Source organism: Grus americana, chromosome 2 (genome assembly GCF_028858705.1).
Source record: "Grus americana isolate bGruAme1 chromosome 2, bGruAme1.mat, whole genome shotgun sequence".
Taxonomy (NCBI): domain Eukaryota; kingdom Metazoa; phylum Chordata; class Aves; order Gruiformes; family Gruidae; genus Grus; species Grus americana.
This window is the reverse complement of record NC_072853.1, coordinates 74,576,782-74,593,681: the sequence shown is the minus strand read 5'-3', so window position 1 is coordinate 74,593,681 and position 16,900 is coordinate 74,576,782.

Below are 16,900 nucleotides of genomic sequence, written 5' to 3'. Positions count from 1 at the left end.
TTTCCCCATCGCTTATATGATAAATGATATAATCTACAAACTAAAATACAATTAGAACATCACAATAAAAAACATTTTTTTAAAAAAATGAAACTGAGTATTTTAATTCTTAGAGTAGCATTCTCTTTGTACTGCAGAGATCTTAATTTAGAACATGTGCAGTTGCATTAAATTCTGTTTTTATGGAGGCACATGAATTTGAAGTGCATTTCTCCTTTGGTATACCTGATACTAAGAGCTTGATTGTTTGAAAGGGTTCTTAGGCACATATGTCTTAGTAGAAATGAAACATAGCATATCTGCAGTAGATGCATTAAAATATTGAGCCGAAATATCAGCAGAACTTGCTTGTTTGGGTTTTTTTTCTCCCCTAAACTGTTAATTAGACAGCTGAGATATTTCCCCCTAAGTTTAATCTGATTAACTGGCTACTGATGGACATTATGAAAGGACAGGAAAAGACAGATGCATTGATTAGGAAGTTAGACATTGCACGGTGACGTTGCCACAAACCTTATGTCTTGCCTTACTGAACTTGCAGGATTCATCAGGACTATCTCATTGATATGTCAGTTGGATGTTTTCATGTTCAAATACACCATGCTACAGGCAATCCATGATATTTTGAGCACTTAGCTATAGCTAAAAGAAAACTCTCACATTCTGTACAAAATGACACCAAAGTTGTCACTCTGTAGGTTAACAATGAAAGTGGGTATTTAGCTACAAGATTTTTTCTGGCTTACCATCTGTCATCATGTTCTGTGCTTTCACTGGCACATAAAAGCTGATTAGTCCACATCAGCAAGTGCTGCTTTGAAGAACAAATTAAAATACACCAAAAGTTATGCAGTTCTTTAATTGCCTCCCTGGAATGTATCCAAATTAAAATATGTTTGCCTGGATAAAAATAATATAAAAATCCTCCAAGGGACAACCACCATGGCCCCTGAGCTACTTGGATAAGGTCACAGAACCTGGTCCCATTGCAACAAGATAATGTTGCTTAGCACTAAACTGTATCTCAACATACCGCACCTTGAGTACTGTGTTCAGTTTTGGGCCCCTCACTGCAAGAAAGTCATTGAGGTGCTGGAGCGTGTCCAGAGAAGGGCAACGAAGCTGGTGAAGGGTCTAGAGCACAAGTCTTATGAGGAGTGGCTGAGGGAACCGGGGTGGTTTAACCTGGAGAAAAGGAGGCTGCGGAGAGACCTTATCGCTCTCTATACCTACCTGAAAGGAGGTTGTAGCCAGGTGAGTGTTGGTTTCTTTTCCCAAGTAACAAGTGATAGGACAAGAGGAAACATCCTCAAGTTGTGTCAGGGGAGGTTTAGATTGGATATTAGGAAAAATTTCTTCACTGAAAGGGTTGCCAAGCACTGGAACAGGCTGCCCAGGGAAGTGGTTGAGTCACCATCCCTGGAGGTATTGAAAAGACATGTAGATGTGGTGCTTAGGGACATGGTTTAGTGGTGGACTTGGCAGTTTTATGGTTGGACTCCATGATCTTAAAGATCTTTTCTAACCTAAATCATTCTATGATTCTACATTGTTAATACTAAAAGAATCCATATGGTATTTACAATTGTGTACATACATGTGCACTCCATTTTCCTTCACTTACGTAAGAATCAATGTGTGTAACAGCTTCACAACTCTTACATGTTTTTATCTGTAAATACCTTTCAATACAGAAATAAAATTACAATAAGAAGAGATGAGCGTAGATTGGATGGTCAAAAGATTCTGGTAAAAATACTTTTTTCTAATATAGGTCTCCTAGGCTTATGGAATTCTAACTGAATGGATTTCACCATGTTTAATCACTATAGGTCCAGTTCAGCTACTTATGTGAGCAAGAATATTCATATGCTTTGAACAATATTATACTTAACTTTTTAAAGTGTAATATTTTCTGTTGGTCAAGTAGACCCAAGGATCCTAAGATAGACAGTAAAAAAATACAAGGCAAGTAAGGAATTTGTGCCATCTAAATGCTACACTTTTTAAGTAGCTAGCTAACCAATGTCTTAGATAAATTATGTGTGTATATATTTTAAATAGAAAGCATATAAGATTTCTATGGAGAGAGGGATAATATGGTAATAATATACACCTAGTTCATCCCTTTTTCTGTCATCCCTTTAGTTTTGATATAAACTCTAGCACCAGTACTAATATTTTCTTATTTTCTATTTTATTCCAGCAGCATGAAATCACCACGATAATTGCACAGTTGGGCTTGCATTTTAGGAAGCAAGCTGTTGAGAATGCTTTTTCCTTTGTCTTATCACGCAATTACAGGAAATGCAAAAATAATGTCTTGATCTCCTTTCTTCTAAAGTCTGTTAAAGATGTAAAAAAATAAATACTGGAAATAAGTTTGGTCATGCCCAGAGATTCATCTAACACTGATTTAATTTCAAGTAGGAAGACAGAAATTTTACAAAGAGTGGAACCTGTCTAGACCAAAAATATGGCATATATATAAAATGTGTGTGTGTGTGTATTTCTTCCCCTCCACCAACACATTAGATATTTGCCATGTCAACACATCCAGAATGTCATTGTATATTTATATGGATGTTGTCACCTCTGTAGTTTGCCTAGTTACGCCTTTATTGGTTCTATGCTGTTCCTGAAATCAAGTCATAGCAGAAATACTTTCATTCCTCATAACCACCAAGATACAATATTTTAAGAGCAGGGCTCTCAGTACTTTGCTGCTGTTTGCAGTCAGTGCAGAAAGCAATACCACACCTGGTCTGCAACTGCAATACAATGATCGGGCATATGTCCTCTGCAAATATTTGGTATTTTACACTGGCTGTCTACAAAATATTTGACTTAATGTCAAGATGGCTTTACTTAATTTTATAGTCCTTTAGAATACAAATTTTAACTATATTCCAGGTTTTCTCTTTGAAAAATGTTTTGACAAGTATCTGTGCTTACAAACACTTGGGTAAAATACTGTATCCATGCAATTTAGGTGTCAGGCACTCCTATTTTTGTGAAGCAGCTTCAAGGGTGTGGAATTTGCTCGACTTTAGTGTGTATACTAATTAATTCTTCCTTTCCTCCCTCCTTCCTTTCCTCCTTTCCTTCATCATTCCTTTCTTTCTATATGTACACGGTTTTAAATGTTCATCTAAGAACTGTGGTATTATCTGATTTAATTCCACTCAGCCTTTGCATTTAAGTCTCAATGGGAGGCTATATGCAAGATGCAAATGTTTTCAGAATGTATTAGAAACAGATTTTTGATTATGCTGCAGTGGTCATGATACGGATGACTATGTATGAAATGTTATATAAACAAAAGCATTATGGTAATGTTTATTACACCAAAACCTTCTCCTGGTTGAACCCTCCAAGCTCTCCCTTGTTTTTATGACAGTGTGGACTCGACATTCCATTGGTTCATATCCACCTCTAGAAATTAATTTCTATGTCAATAAAGTACTTTAAATTTTAAAAATGCAATTAACTCTTCACTGAAAATAAGAAATATGATTCTCCTATTTCGTCTGTTGCAGATTACTGCTAGCCCAATTCAGATTAGTTCTCATTACTAGTTGGGCTGTGAAAGATGCTCATTTAGCACCATATGTTCAAGAGGACATAAGTCTTAAGATTAAATTCCACTGCCTCCTCTTGGCCAGCAGCTCATTAAAACAGACCTCGTTTACATGCATCATCAAGTGCTCTTGCCAGAAATGGTGCAGTAGCATTCCGTGGTTTGTCTGCCAGGAACCCAAAATAAATAATTTCATTTCTGTTGGTAAAGACAAGGCATCTGTCTGCACAGCAGAACCAGCAGTTCTGCCTGCACTTCGTTTTAGGAGCTCCTTGCACACTGCCTGTGTACTGTCTTACGCAGGAGGCAGCTCAAGGACTCAGGCATCTATTATCAAGCTGACTTTATAAGTCTCCTTTCAGCTCAGCATTTTGGTCTTCTGTGAGCTTAAAGATTTACTTTAATTAATGAAACAAATTATTATTAGCCTGGAAACCACCTCTAATATTTGCAGGGATAAGGTGACTATAGGCTTTATATTCCATCTTCCACACTCTGTGCATCCTTTTGTTTAAGAAGTTATGAGAGATCACCTGAATTATCCAAATGATAACAGAAACAGGAAGACAATTGTGATATCTGCCAGTTTCTCAATAATTCACAGGTATGCCAGTTTTTCATTCAATTCTAAAGACTACAATAAATTTGAAGGAGATGCACCCTGTGATATCTCCCTATTTTAGAAAAAGTGTGCAGTAGTAAAAAGTGGCTTTATTTTAGTTTGGGAAATACAGGCCAGTCAGTCTCACCTCTGTGCCCAGCAATGTCATGGAGCAGATCCTCCTGGAAACCATGCTCAGGCACATGGAAAATAAGGAGGTGACTGATGACAGCCAACATGGCTTCACCAAGGGAAAATCATGCCTGACAAATTTGGTGGTCTTCTATGATGGGATTACAGCATTGGTGGGTAAGGAAAGAGCAACTGACATCATCTACCTAGACTTGTGCAAGACATTTAACACTGTCCCCCATGACATCCTTGTCTCTAAATTGGAGAGAAGTGGATTTGAATGGCAGACCACTCAGTGGATAAGGAATTGGTTGGATGGTCACACTCAAAGAGTTGCGGTCAATGGCTCAATGTCCAAGTGGAGAACAGTGATGAGTGGCATTCCTCAGGGGATGGTGCTGGGACCAGCACTGTTTAACATCTTTGTTGGTGACATGGACAGTGGGATTCAGTGCACCCTCAGCAAGTTTACCGACGATATCAAGCTGTGTGGTGTGGTCGACACGCTGGAGGGAAAGGACGCCATCCAGAGGGACCTTGACAGGCCTGAGAGGTGGGCCTGTGTGAACTTCATGAAGTTCAATAAGGCCAAGTGCAAGGGCCTGCACATGGGTTGGGGCAATCCCAAGCACAGCTGCAGGCTGGGTGGAGAATGGATTGAGAGCAGCCCTGAGGAGAAGGACTTGGAGGTGTTGGTTGATGAAAAGCTCAACATAACCCAACAATGCATGCCTGTAGCCCAAAAATCCAACTGTATCCTGGGCTGCATCAGGAGGAGAGTATCCAGCAGGTCAAGCCAAGTGATTCCTAGGGAGGTGATTCTCCCCCTCTACTTCACTCTCATGAGACCCCACCAGGAGTACTGCGTTCAGCTCTGGGGCCCCGACATAAGAAGGACATGGACCTGTTGGAGCGAATCCAGAAGAGGGTCATAAAGATGATGAGAGGGCTGCAGCACCTACAGCAGGCTGAGAGTTGGGATTGTTCTGCCTGGAGAAGAGAATGCTTTGAGGAGACCGAAGCAGCCTTCCAGTGGCTGAAGGGGGCCTACAGTAATGCTGGAGAGGGACTTTTTATCAGGGAGCGTAGTAATAGAATGAGGGGTAACGGCTTTAAAGTAAAAGAGGATAGGTTTAGATTAGATATAAGGAAAAAATTTCCTCACTGTCAGAGTGGTGAGGCACTGGAACAGGTTGCCCAAAGAAGCTGTGGCTGCCCCCTCCCTGGAAGTGTTTAAGGCCAGGTTGGATGGGGCTTTGGGCAACATGATCTAGTGGAGGGTGTCCCCGCCCATGGCAGGGGGGTTGGAACTAGATGATCTTTAATGTCCCTTCCAACCCAAACCATTCTATGATTTTATGATTCTATGATTCTGTAAAGGCAAGAAGAAGCTGTGAGCATTTTCAGACAGTTAGTAATGCTGGATATCAAAGTTCAGCATATCTGTTTAAAAACTCATCTGGCCCTCTGGTTTTATTGCAATATTGCCTCAAGACTGGTCACTTAGGAGCTATGCTGATTGCGCAGTACATTATGTTGGCCAATTCTTGAACGATATATTTTTAGGACCCCAGTTTGCTTCAAGAACCTACAAAATGTTGCTGGAAAAATACCTAAAAACATAATACAATAATCTTATAGTGCCATTGTCAGGAGGTAATCTGCACCGAATAGAGAGCTTGCACTAACTTAATTTTATGACATGATATCCTACCCTATGTATGATGATGCAAATTATAGTATGACTGGGCACAAGGTGGTGTTGGTTAACCTGTAAACTGTCTGAAGCAATAAAAAAAAAGGTCATACTTCCTTCTCCAACTGTCTATTTTCTCTCTTTGAAGTCCTATCAAGTTTTCCACGTGCAGTTACTTTCCTGAAAGACAGATATTTCTTGCAGAGTTCTGCACAATTGTTTTCTCACACCTGGCTTGTTTAGGGTATTTGTAGGGTCCAGGTAAGATGTTCTGTGGGCTGAGAAAAACTACAGCATACCTTCAATGTGTATGGAGTTCTCTGATTTGCACTGCCATCACATCTGACCCCTTTAGAATTCCCTAACCATTTAGTTGTATGTGAATATATTGAAAAGCAGCCTATGCCTGACTCATGTCATTTGGACAGGTTAAGAGAAATCTTGGAATGGCAGATAATAACTTCATGGTAGAATAAGGGGACATGCTTGTCAGTATCTAGATGGCAGTTAGGACGGTTATCTATCTCACTGAGGGCAAGGCTGTGGGTCTACATTCTATGCAATGTTTTTCCTCCACCTAAAACCAAATCAAAAGTACTCTGCTGATGAGAAAAAAATATCCTGTTCACATGGCATCACCTCAGGATTTTGATAGCATTGTCCTGCTGTGATAAACCAATACATTTTGCTTATAAATCACTATTTGTGCAGTTGTAATACTTTTGCTTCAAGGCTTAATCCCTTTTGGTACACAGAGATCAAAGATTTGCTAACCTCACTGAATCTATCTGTGGTGGGTTGACCCTGGCTGGAGGCCAGGTGCCCACCAGAGCCGCTCTCTCACTCCCCTTATTCACTAAACAGGGGAGAAAAGGCATAACGAAATGCTTGCAGGTCGAGATAAGGACAGGGAGAGATCACTCACTAATTGTTGTCACGAGCAAAACAGACCAAACTTAGAGAGGGAATTCATCTAATTTATTACTAGGCAAAACCGAGTAGAGGAATGAGAAAATAAAATCAACTCTTAAAACACTTCCCCCCACCCCTCCCATCTTCCCGGGCTCAACTTCACTCCCGGCTTCAACCTTCCCCCTCTCAGCGGCACAGGGGGATGGGGAGTGGGGGTTACGGTCAGTTCATCTCACGGTGTTTCTGCCGCTTCTTCATCCTCAGGGGGAGGACTCCTCTCATCGTTCCCCTGCTCCAGCATGGAGTCCCTCTCACGGGGTGCAGACCTTCAGGAGCAAACTGCTCCAGCATGGGGTCCCCCACGGGGTCACAAGTCCTGCCAGCAAACCTGCTCTGGCGTGGGCTCCCCTCTGCATGGGTCCACCGGTCCTGCCAGGAACTTGCTCCAGTGTGGGCTTCCCACGGGCCGCAGCCTCCTTCAGGTGCCTCCACCTGCTCCGGCATGGGGTCCTCCACGGGCTGCAGGTGGAATCTCTACACCCCCTCATCCTTCCTCCATGGGCTGCAGGGGGACAGCCTGCTTCACCATGGTCTTCTCCAGGGGCTGCAGGGGGATCTCTGCTCCGGCGCCTGGAGCTCCTCCTCCCCCTCCATCTGCACTGACCTTGGTGTCTGCAGAGTTTCTTACATCTTCTCACTCCTCTCTCCGGCTGCAAAAGCTCTCTCTCTAACTGTTTTTCTTCTTCTTAAATATGTTATCACAGAGGCACTGATTGGCTTGGCCTTGGCCAGAGGCGGATCCGTCTTAGAGCCAGCTGGCATTGGCTCTATCAGACACAGGGGGAGCTTCTAGCAGCTTCTCACAGAAGCCACCCGTGTAGCCCCCCCGCTACCAAAACCTTGCCACGCAAACCCAACACACTATCCAAAACAAAAAATAAGAAGTTGTAACTACTAGATTCAACTGATTTTAACGAGACTTATTTGACTGAAAACCTGAGTTCCACTTGGAAATTCTATGGCAAGAATCTCTTTTCTTTTGGAAGAATTGACCATGCTTTGTCCAGGCTAATAAACCCTGCATCTCAGCAGGACTAAAGAGCCCAAGGAGAGTTATTCTAACATGGCTATTCTTGTCTCAAGGACCTGAGCTAGCTTATCAAAGTCTAGTAAGGGTGTAGGTACACGGCACTGCAGCATCGCGGTTAGACTCAGTCTTTGTTTGCAGACCACTTGGTCCAGAGAAGCATAGAACTGATTTTCACTGAGAGTTACAGACACAATCATTATTATAGTGCTATATTTTTAAGCTTAGCCATCAAAATAATCATTCCCTTCAGCACAAAGAACCTTGTTAGACATGTCATACTTTAAATCATACTTTCACCCCTGTGCTACTACAACTTCTTATCAGAAGCTTCTCAAAGCAGCTTTGCAGTGGGTGTGTGTGCTTCATAATGAAACGACCTATTTCTAAATGCCTTCTGTGTGTTTTGACAACTTACTATTATATTAATTTAAATTCAGACAAACAATACCTACTTGTTCCTTACACAAAAAAAATGAACAAGAAACAGCAGAAAAATGCCTAAGATGAAATCCTGTTTGAAACCAAATTTTAACCAGGGAAGTATTTAATCTCCCCAGAGCAACATAGCAAGAGAAGATCATCCTGGTTTTACAGGCAAAGATCTTACAGTTCACGCCAAGCCAGGCAGAACTGCTCAGACTCACACCTTGGACCACACAATACCAGTGAAGAAGGTAGGAGCTGGATACAGGAATCTTGAAACAGTTCCCTAAGAAAGCAGTCTATTACTGCAAATGTGGTGATTTTTTTCTATTATTTTTTATTACAATTTACTTACCATATACATGGATAGGGCCCAAAATTTTGAGGAGACAGACACAGTGTAACAGAGCAACAGATTTTTAATGCAGTAAATTATTATGGAAAAGTATATACATGATTTCTAACAATAGTCTAATGCAATTAAGAATAGGATTTTAATAACATGAGAATCATGAAGACATAGCAGCAAAATAGGACTGGCATTTGGAGGGTAATATAACAGTAAGCTTGTCCCATGTTTATCAAGACACAGTGAAGTATGATGAGGATATACAGAAAAGCTACAAAGCAAAATTGCTTCTACATTTGTAAAAAAACCCGTCAAAACCCAACAGCCTTAACATTTGACATTTTTAAGAATAAACCCCCTTACTTATGTGACAAGCTCTGGATTAAAAATCTGAAATTTAATATTCTCCTTTTGAAAATATAATCAAGTAACTCAAAATGCAGTCTAAAGAAAGATGTGTGTTTCTAATAACATAGCTATAGCATGTACTTCTGACTACAGTATGTTAATAATTGATAATTTGGGTCAATACCCCAATATTTTTGGTTTTGTTTGAGTATATAAAAAGAAGAAAAAAATCAGTTCAACTGAGATATTTAATTTTACAAGAAATATTTAACAATTTCTCAAACCAATGTGTCATTTGAAATTAAAAATCAATGTTTCATTTAAAAATTTTCATAGCTTCAAGTTGTTCTTTTTTAAAGGTATACACACTCTCTCTTTTTAACCTGAACCTGGTATTGAACATAGCTCAAAATCCATTATGGTCACTCCAGAACAGGACACATTAGCTTATAAAATATTGTCTGTGGGGGAAAAAAAAAAAAAAAAAAAAAAGCCTGGTCAAAACTGAGTGCCCCTATGTGCTGGTTTTGGCTGGGATAGAGTTAATTTTCTTCATAGTAGATGGTATGGGGCTACGTTTCAGATTTATGCTGAAAACAGTGTTGATAATACAGGGATGTTTTTGCTATTGCTGAGCAGTGCTTACACAGCGAGTAGGCTGGGGGTGCACAAGGTCTTGGGAGGGGACACAGCCAGGACAGCTGACCCCAACCTGACCAAAGGGATATCCCATACCATATGACATCATGCTCAGCATATAAGGGGCTGGGGAAAGAAGAAGGAAGGGATGTTTGGAGTGACAGTGTTTGTCTTCCCAAGTCACCATCACGCGTGATGGAGCCCTGCTGTCCTGGAGATGGCTGAACACCTGCCTGCTCATAGGAAGTGGTGAATGAATTCCTGGGTTTGCTTTGCTTGTGCACATGGCTTTTGCTTTCCCTATTAAACTGTCTTTATCTCAACCCATGAGTTTTCTCACTTTCACTCTTCCAATTCTCTCCCCCATCCCGATGGTTGGGAGTGAGTGAGCGGCTGCGTGGTGCTCAGCTGGCGGCTGGGGTAAAACCATGACACCCCGTAATTGCATTTCATTTCTGGTCAAAACTTTTTTCTTTGAATTTCTCAGCTCTTACCAAGAATTATAATTTTGTGGCTTAATCTGATCACTGTCTTTTAAAAGAAGTGACAATTATTTGAGGCCAGTTTCTCAGAGTGAATGTAGTTTGTTAGATTAGATTAGATGTTAGATTAGATGTTAGAAAGAAATTCTTCACTGTTAGAGTGGTGAGGCACTGGAACAGGTTGCCCAAAGAGGTTGTGGATGCCCCCTCCCTGGAAGTGTTTAAGACCAGGTTGGACGAGGCTTTGGGCAACCTGGTCTAGTGGAGGGTGTCCCTGCCCGCAGCAGGGGGGTTGGAACTAGATGATCTTTGAGGTCCCTTCCAACCCAAACCATTCTATGATTCTATGACTGTTACCACGGTGTGATCCTCTCCTATTCCCTCCTTCCCCAGTAATCCTGAGCCCACTGGCTACTCCAGAGGGTTCAACACAACCCCTTTTTATATAAAAGGGACAAAATCACTGTAAGGGTTTCGTAAAAACTGATAAGCACTTTGAGGGCATAGCTACTTAGTGCCTCGAATGAAGCAAAGGCTAAACTACTTGTTCTTTATTAGAAGTCAGAAAGCGTGCAAAAGAGAAAAACAATGCAAACCAGCTTTCATTGCCTGCTCACAAAACAAACTATTAGCCCTTGCTTACCAAGTTACAAATAATTTAGGTTAGCCAGGACTGAATAAAGCTTATCCGTACAATCTGATCTGTCAATTTCTTTCAACTTGCAGTATGACTGTTATCTGTATCAGTTAACTGAGCACAGATGAATTTAAATAAATAAATAAATAAAAAATTGAAAAAGGAAAAGAGAAAAACAGAAAAAAAAATTAGAAAGAGAAAAAAGAAGAAGAGAAAAAAGAAGAAAAGAAAAAAGGAAAAGGAGAAAAAGGAAGAATGAAAAAGAGAAAAAAGGAAAAAAGAAAAAGGGAGAAAAATAAAAAAAAAAAAGAAAAAAGGGAAAGATGTACCTGTATTTATTTGCAAAGATGGCACTGACCTTCATTTCATTCCACTAGTACTCTAGGGTGCCTCAGACAAACTTCTACATTTCATGGATGTGCTTTGCTTCAAAGTCATTAGCTCAAACAGTTTGATGAAACAATATTCTGGTTGGTGGAAATAAATAAGTAAACGTGTTTGCAAAAATACTATTTACAAATATTTCTGTGAAGTGAGCCAAGTACAAAATAGAAGTCAGATTTTTCAGTGCAAAGGGATGGGGACAGAAAGGCTTCTCTCACCTCAGACATGACACAGGTGTAAGATAAGTAAATAAAAACAAGATAAGGTTTGAAATGTTGCACAACCTAAAAGAGAAGATTTAAGAAAAGAGAGTGTAATGTACACGAAAAGTTACATGATGACTCATAATGACACAAAGAACATCAACATAATTAATGCAAAGACAGTTAGTCTGCAAACCCACTTAATCCTCCAGTATGCATTAAGCCTGAAGAAAAGGAATCGCTGCTACAGAAAGCAGGGTAAGTTTTAATCTATATCTATACTGTCCTTGACAGCTGTTCTGAGATTCTTGATTATTACCAGTTCAAATGATATTACTGGGGGTGTACAGAAGCTTTATATTATAAGATAGTAAGCATTTTAACCAATTTAATTTGATCTCATTTCATTTGTGCAAATTATCCTGCAACAAATATTGACTTCTTTGCAATTATTGAGTATAACTTTTTAAACACATTAGGCAAATAAAATTTCAGTCTAGCAAACATTACAAACCACTCATTTCAACAGTATCTATAATAATATGGCTAGGATGAATAAATGTAGGTCTATACAGATATCTATTTATTATACTTAGGCAGCCATCAGAGGCTAGTGCACATCTTACCTTGACCTCAAGCTGGTGTTACTGCTAAAAGTGAATTGTGGTGGGTTGACCCTGGCTGGAGGCCAGGTGCCCACCAGAGCCGCTCTCTCACTCCCCTTATTCACTAAACAGGGGAGAAAAGGCATAACGAAATGCTTGTGGGTCGAGATAAGGACAGGGAGAGATCACTCACTAATTGTTGTCACGAGCAAAACAGACCGAACTTAGAGAGGGAATTCATCTGATTTATTACTAGGCAAAACAGAGTAGAGGAATGAGAAAATGAAATCAACTCTTAAAACACCTCCCCCCACCCCTCCCATCTTCCCGGGCTCAACTTCACTCCCGGCTTCAACCTTCCCCCCCTTCAGCGGCACAGGGGGATGGGGAGTGGGGGTTACGGTCAGTTCATCTCACGGTGTTTCTGCCGCTTCTTCATCCTCAGGGGGAGGACTCCTCTCATCGTTCCCCTGCTCCAGCATGGAGTCCCTCTCACGGGGTGCAGACCTTCAGGAGCAAACTGCTCCAGCGTGGGGTCCCCCACGGGGTCACAAGTCCTGCCAGCAAACCTGCCCTGGCGTGGGCTCCCCTCTTCACAGGTCCACCGGTCCTGCCAGGAGCTTGCTCCAGTGTGGGCTTCCCACGGGCCGCAGCCTCCTTCAGGTGCCTCCACCTGCTCCGGCGTGGGGTCCTCCAGGGGCTGCAGGTGGAATCTCTACACCCCCTCATCCTTCCTCCATGGGCTGCAGGGGGACAGCCTGCTTCACCATGGCCTTCACCACGGGCTGCAGGGGGATCTCTGCTCCGGCGCCTGGAGCACCTCCTGCCCCTCCTTCTGCACTGACCTTGGTGTCTGCAGAGTTTCTTACATCTTCTCACTCCTCTCTCTGGCTGCAAAAGCTCACTCTCTCTAAGTGTTTTTCTTCTTAAATATGTTATCACAGAGGCGCTGATTGGCTTGGCCTTGGCCAGCGGCGGGCCCGTCTTAGAGCCGGCTGGCATTGGCTCTATCAGACACAGGGGGAGCTTCTAGCAGCTTCTCACAGAAGCCACCCCTGTAGCCCCCCCGCCACCAAAACCCTGCCACGCAAACCCAACACATGAATACATCTTTCCTCTCACTGTGAAGGAAACTGAATAGAAACAGCTACCATGGAGATATTACATTGCAGATGGCTAACCTAACTGGAGATTATCTATACCTAGGTAACCACCTGCCTAAATCAGAGCATTATTTCTGCTACTTGATCAAATAACTAAAATCTCGAGTAAACAGAAGAGAAACTACTTGGATCACAGAGTAAAAATGCCTGTTCTCATCTGGAGTTAGTGCCTTGGTTTTGGCTGACATAAAGTCAATTTTCTTTCTAGTAGCTAGTATAGTGTTGTGTTTTGAATTTGGTATGAGAATAATGTTGATAACACACTGATGTTTTTAGTTGTTGCCAGGTAGTTGTAGTATTTACACTAGGTCAAGGACTTTTCAGCTTCCCACGCCCTGCCAGGTGCACAAGAAGCTGGGAGAGCACAGCCAGGACAGCTGGCCCAGGCTGCCCACAGGGATATTCCCTGCCACACAACCTCATGCTCCGGATATACCCCCTCCCTGGAAGTGTTCAAGGCCAGGTTGGATGGGGCTTTGGACAACGTGGTCTAGTGGAGGGTGTCCCTGCCCGCAGCAGGGGGGTTGGAACTAGATGATCTTTAAGCTCCCTTCCAACCCAAATTGTTCTATGATTCTATATAACTTGGGAAGCTAGTCGGGAGGCAGGATTGCTGCTCAGAAACAGAGTGGGCATCGGGTTTTGGTTTGTGTCTTCTGCATGTAGTGAACAATTGCATTTGTGCATCACTTGCTATATTTATTATTGTTGTTGTTATTGTTATTGTTGTTGTTCTCTTCCTTTATTAACCTATTAAACTGTCTTTATCTCAACCTGTAAGTTTTTTTTTCCATTCTCCTCCCCATCCCCATCCTCCGATTGTGCGAATGGCTGCATGGTACTTAGTTACCGGCTGGAATTAAACCATGACAGTTAGCTTAAACTTCATGTGCAAAAATATGTTCTGAATAACAACTGATCTTCCTCAATTCAAGTCAGCAAAACCTTCTGGAAGAAATATTCTTAAAAAACCCCCACAATACAAAAGTGATTAAAAATAAGAAAAAACATTCTAAATTATTTTCATCAGCTTTAAATGAGCTAAAGCTTCATTTATACAGGGCATTCAAATCTCAGCACAAACTCACTTTTAATAAGTATGATTATGAATTGGGTTGAAAGTGGGAACAGCAAGATGAAAAGAAAAACTTATTTCATTACTAGTTTCCTAGTATAAGGAATTATGTTTCTAATTTAAATGCAAAGTCTTGATAATGTAGGGACAGAAATAAGTATTACGATGTCAACATTTGCCAATAGCTATCTTTAAACAGGGACAAGACATTTTCATCCATCCTTAGCCTAGGAAATAACTATGGAAACACCACTGGTTATAATGTAGGCCATTATTTTATGATAGCAGTGATCACTGAACATTTTGGTGTGGGAGATTTTTGGTTGTTTGAATGAAAGCGTCAATGCTGCTTTTTCATAGTTTACATAGAAATAAATATTTTATGCCCTTCATAGTTTACATATAAGAGCTGTTGGCCACCAAACATCTTCTGTAGCTGAGAACTGTGGTGACACAGAGCAATGGACAGGACCCTTTCCGGTGTGGTCTCATCTCACAGATTCAGCATCAGCACCTGTGCTTCTGCCCACAGTCTCAAAAAAATCAGTGGACTCATTTGGCAAGTGATGTTAATTGCATTTTCTTTGAATTCAGGAACTTGGAGAGTATTTCTGTGTTTTAAGTTAAGCCTCCTCACCAGGGACCAACTTCAGAAATGGATTGAAGACATTGGAATGATATAAATGGATACCTTATTCTGACTCATTAATATGCATATTGCACTAATCTAAACTCCCTTTTTACTCTTTTTAGATTTCCCCAGGCAATCCTACACTTTTTTCCTCTCATTTTCATAAATTTATCAATATGTTACATCCCACTCTTTAACTTGGTCCAGTGTATTAGTATGAAAAAAAAAAAAAGTGAAAATGTGTTTAATTTCTAGGCTGAAAAGTAGAAGAGTAAGTAAAGGAACACAAAGGAACAAAAAAGCAATAGGTAAATGATATAATTACAGTATGCCTCATTCAGTTGAATTTGCACTAGTTTCTTAGGGCATTGCCAACTTACATATGTATTCTTTTAAATGTTAGTAAATGGAATGGATGAAAGGCCTTATGCTTAAGGCCTCTAAATGAACAAAAAGCTAGTAACAGAATTTGTAAATCATATTAAAGCATTAATACATTTATAAAATTTCAAACCCATTACATTTCAGCAAAACACCCTGTTATTGATTATCTCAGAATACCATAATATAATCTCTGACTTTAACTCTGGCTGCTTTCTGAAAGACATGTTGATTATCTACATAGAATTAGACTTTCCAAAATGCCATCCACTGTCTGGTTTCCCTTGAGAAAGAAATTACAGACTGTCTACAGGGAAGGGAACACATCTGCAAAGCGTTTACAATTTAATGTGAAATTAATCTGGTACTCTTGCCACTGATATAGCAGTTGCTAAAATTGTGCATGGGTGGCAGGGACATAGGTAGATTCAGAGAAATGAAAGCTATTGGAGATTATTAAAGACATGGCAACCTTGAGATACGTAGATGAAGGCTGAGAAAGCATTTAGAACATTTTTACTATATTCTTGCCCTCTTCTCATTACTTTTTCTTAGGCATCCATTTATAGCCCCTGTCAGAAGTGAGATACCAAAGAAAATGGTTGAGTTGTTGGTTTGGCTCACCAGAGCTTCTCTTACAGCTTTTGCAACTTTACATCATTCAAGTTGCATTTGTAATTATATCCATGTTCGCTTTAGAGGAATAGAAAAGAGGGGAGAAAGGGATAGGGAAGGAAATCCTGAAAATTCAAACAGGCCTTATTAAAAGGAATGCTAAATTCCATGGATGTATTATGTTCATTTGAGTAAGTGTGAGCCAGTTTATGGAATAAAAATGAAAAACAAGTATCATATTACGGTTTTTAATTCGTTCAAACACAGAGTATTAAGGTCCTAATTATAACCCTGACTCTAAATCTTGGAGAGTGGTCCAAATGTGGTATGTATAACATATTTGGACAACATATATATCAAATACATGTGTGTTAGCATATATGGAGGACATACATGTATGTGTGTGTGTGTGTAATGGGTTGAGGTCAATTGATTGAATATACATGGAAAAGAATTTTGAGATCTGGCTTTGAAATATTAACAAATATTTGCTTGTTCCCCTGTAAATTCTCTTCTCATTTAGAGGAAAATGCTTTCACAAAGTTTTCAGCCAATCCCTTTTGGTCAGAAAAGTAGACCCATAATTGACTTAAAATGAACTATTAGAAAGGGAATAATTGTCCTGACAAAACAGAAAGCATGTCCTTCTTTTTTTTTTTAATTTTTTTTTTTTTTTTAAATTTTTAAAGATGCTTTTGAAACCATACCCCCAAATGTCTCATTGCCAAGACAAGAGACGCACGGTCAATTTGGCTAAGAATTACTTCTTTGAAACAGCTTAGTTATTGTATGGGTCTCTAATGAAACTCAACATTCTGTTCCTGCCTGAAAACATCTGTTCTCTGGACGGGGAAAAACCTGAAAATCTTTTATACATCTCTTAAAGAAAGGTTTCTAACCTGTTAAATTACCATTCAATGAATTGTAGCCAAAAGAGGCTGTTGAATTTGTGCA